Raw genomic sequence first — 3431 nt, 5'->3', positions numbered from 1 at the left:
CCCCCCATCTCTGCCAGTGAAGGCGGTTCCTAGTGTGTGGAAACTTTTCCTCCTTCACAGCTCCCTCCCAGAGGCACAGGTCCTGTCCCTATTCTTTTGTCTCTGTTTTTTCTTTTTTCTTCTGCCCTACTCATGTACTTGGGGAGTTTCCTGCCTTTTGGGAGGTCTGAGGTCTTCTACCAGCATTCAGTAAGTGTTCTGTAGGAGTTGTTCCCCATGTAGATGTATTTCTGATGTATTTGTGGGGAGGAAGGTGATCTCCACGTCTTACTCTTCCACCATCTTGAAGCTCCCAAACCTTCTGCCTATTTTTAAGTTGGGTTTTTTGTTTTTGATGTTGAGTTGTATGAGCTGTTTCTGTTTATATATACTGGATGTTAACCCCTTATCGGTCATATCATTTGCAAATATTTTCTCTCATTCAGTAGGTTTCTTTTCATTCTGTCAGTGGTTTCCTTTGCTGTGCAAAAACTTTTAAGTTTAATTAGATCTCATTTGTTTGTTTTTGCTTTTATTTCCTTTACTTTAGGAGACAGATCCAAAAAAGCATTGCTTCAATTTATGTCAAAGAGTGTTCTGCCTAAGTTTTCCTCTAGGAGTTTTATAGTATCTGGTCTTACATTTAGGTCTTTAAGCCAATTTGAGTTTATTTTTGTGTATGTTGTTAGAACATGTTCTAATTTCATTCTTTTACATGTAGCTTTTCAGTTTTCCCAGCACCACTTATTGAAGAGACTGTCTTTTCTCCATTATATAATCTTGCCTCTTTTGTTGTAGATTAACTGACCATAAGTGTGTGGGTTTATTTCTGGGCTTTCTATCCTGTTCCATTGATCAATGTGTTTTTGTGCCAGCACCATACTGTTTTGCTTACTGTAGCTTTGTAGCATAGTCTGAGGTCAGGGAGCATGATTCCTCCATCTCTGGTCTTCTTTCTGAAGATTGTTTTGGCTATTTGGGGTCTTTTGTGTTTCCATACAAATTTTAAAATTACTTGTTCTAGTTCTGTGAAAAATGCCATTGGCTTTTTTTGTTTGTTTGTTTGTTCGTTTGTTTTGCCATATGTGGGCCTCTCACTGTTGTGGCCTCTCCCGTTGCAGAGCACAGGCTCTGGACACGCAGGCTCAGCGGCCATGGCTCACGGGCCCAGCCACTCCACGGCATGTGGGATCTTCCCGGACCTGGGCACAAACCCGTGTCCCCTGCATCAGCAGGCAGACTCCCAACCACTGCGCCACCAGGGAAGCCCGCCATTGGTATTTTGATAGGGATTGCATTCAGTCTGTAGATTGCCTTGGGTAGTACGGTCATTTTAACAATATTGATTCTTCCAATCCAAGAACATGTTATATCTTTCCATCTGTTTGTGTCATCTTCAATTTCTTTCATCAGTGTCTTATAGTTTTCAGAGTACACGTCTTTTGCCTCTTTAAATAAGTTTATTCCTAGATATTTTATTCTTTTTGATGTGTTGGTGAATGGAATTGTTTCCTTAATTTCTTTCTGCTATTTCATTGTTAGTGTATAGAAATGCAACAGATTTCTGTATATTAATTTTGTATCCTGCAACTTTACCAAATTCATTGATGACCTCCAGTAGTTTTCTGGTGGCATCTTTAGGAATTTCTATGTATAGTATCATGACATCTGCAAACAGTGACAGTTTTACTTCTTCCTTTGCAATTTGGATTCCTTTTATTTCTTTTTCTTCTCTGATTGCTGTGGCTAGGACTTCCAAAACCATGTTGAATAAAAGTGGTGAGAGTGGGCATCCTTGTTTTGTTCCTGCTCTTGAGGTAATGTTTTCAGCTTTTCACCATTGAGTATGATGTTAGCTATGGGTTTGTCATATATGGCCTTTATTATGTTGAGGTATGTTTCCTTTATGCCCACTTTCTGGAGAGTTTTTTTTTTTTAATCATAAATGGATGTTGAATTTTATCAAGTTTTTTCTGCATCTATTGATATGATCATATGTTTTTTATTCTTCAATTTGTTAATGTGGTGTATCACACTGATTTGCAGATATTGAAAAAGTCTTGCATCCTGGGATAAATGCCACTTGATCATGGTATATGAACCTTTTAATGTATTTTGGATTTGGTTTGCTAGTATTTTGTTGAGGATTTTTGAATCTATGTTCATCAGTGATATTGGCCTATAATTTTCTTTTTTTGTGATATCTTTGTCTCATTTTGGTATCAGGGTGATGGTGGCTTCATAGAATGAGTTCAGAAGTGTTCCCTCCTCATACATGTATAAACCCTGAAGATATTAGGCTAAGTGAAAATAGCCAGTCATAAAAGGACAAATACTATACAATCCCATTATATGAGGTATCTAAAGTAGCCAAATTCATAGATATGGGAAGTAGAAGGGTGGTTACCAGGAGCTGGGGGTAAGAGGCAAAGAGGAACTGTTGTTTGATGGGTATAGAGTTCCAGTTCTGCAAGAGAAAACATTCCAGAGATCTGTTTCACAACAATATAAATATACTTAACTTACTTAACTTATATACTTAACTTATACTTAATGTACTACTGAACTGTACACTTAAAAATGGTTAAGAGGGTACATTTTATGATATGTGTTTTTTTCCATAATATAAACAAACAAACAGCCTTCTTTACTTTAAAAAAAAACAGATGATGCTGAACTCTCAAGCTAATAGAGGAGCTATTTATTCATTCATTTCAATATCTATAGTCCATCTGCTATGTGCTAGGCACTTTGCCTAATGTTGGGGCTGGATGATGATTAAGAAATGATCCCTGCTCTCAAGAGCTTTCAGCCTAGTTGGAGACAGAGAAAAATAAACAGTGTGATATGGGCTCCACATAATAGGGATAAGTACCAGGTGCCAGGGAAACACCAAGAAGGGGCGCTTCCTCTGGTCTTCGAGTGGTGGTCAGGAAAGCCTTCCCATCTTCATGCTGGAGTAATGAAGGTAAGTATGCATTAGCCATGCAAAGGTTCAGAAGGAAAGACCAGGTGAAGCCATAGTGAGGAAGTCAGGGACAGTGAGAAACATGGTGTGACCAGAGTTTAGGGTTGGAGAGGGCTGAGGAGACTGAAAATGGAGGCCTCCTCAAAGAGTTTGGATCTTTTCTTGAGATCAATAAGAAGTCATGAAAGCTTTTTAAGGAGGGTAATCATGTGTTCAAATTGGCATCTTAAAAGGATTATTCTGGCTGCTACAGTGAGAAACAGATTGAAGGAGAACAAGACCAGAGGCAGAAATATGAGCAAAGATTTAACAATAAGGAAGTGACAGGTGACCTTTGAGTAGAATGAGGAATGAGTGGGAGGAGAAGAAATGATGAGTTTACACAACTTTTTCTAGAAATGAGATTTTGAACAAGAGGAGACAGCAAGACAGCCTGCCAGGAAATCTGGAGTGAGAGAGTGTGTGTGTGTGTGTGTGTGTGTGT

This window comes from Lipotes vexillifer, unplaced genomic scaffold, assembly GCF_000442215.2.
Source record: "Lipotes vexillifer unplaced genomic scaffold, Lipotes_vexillifer_v1.1 scaffold182, whole genome shotgun sequence".
Lineage (NCBI taxonomy): Eukaryota > Metazoa > Chordata > Mammalia > Artiodactyla > Lipotidae > Lipotes > Lipotes vexillifer.
This window is presented reverse-complemented; position numbering follows the sequence as displayed.